Source organism: Mandrillus leucophaeus, unplaced genomic scaffold, assembly GCF_000951045.1.
Source record: "Mandrillus leucophaeus isolate KB7577 unplaced genomic scaffold, Mleu.le_1.0 Scaffold221, whole genome shotgun sequence".
Taxonomy (NCBI): domain Eukaryota; kingdom Metazoa; phylum Chordata; class Mammalia; order Primates; family Cercopithecidae; genus Mandrillus; species Mandrillus leucophaeus.
The window spans coordinates 3,735,279-3,735,797 of record NW_012102266.1 but is presented as its reverse complement, the minus strand read 5'-3'; positions in this window follow the sequence as shown (position 1 = coordinate 3,735,797).

Genomic DNA, 519 nt, shown 5'->3' with positions numbered 1-519 from the left:
GTCAGGATTATAAAGGTGTTCATCCTTTGGTCTTTCTGGGGAGTTGAAGAATTATTTTCAAGTACAGGAAGGTTCGTTGTCATTCTGGTACTGGAAGACAAAGATGATGCTTGTGTCATAGTGTTTTCAAGCAATCGCTTGTGCATTTTATCGTAAGTGTTTACAGGCAAGAAGTCTTTGACTGGTGCTACCTGTCAGAGGAGAGAGAGGTTTTTGTAAGCCAAGGGTCAGAGTGGGTTCCAAGAGGGCACAGGATTTGAGGAGATGAGAGCTGGGCATGGTGGCATAGGCCTGTAGTTCCAGCTACTCAGAAGACCAAAGCGGGAGGATTGCTTGAGTCCAGGTGTTCAAGGCCAACCTGGGCAACATAGTGAAAACCCATCTCTGTTAAAAAGAAAAGGATTTGAGGAAATTAAAACTGCAGTGGACTTTCTACACGAGGAAAAATTACGAATAGAGGCAATGAGGAAGTAAAAAAAAAACTCACTGTATTTATGGGAAGGTGAAAACCTCCTGGGT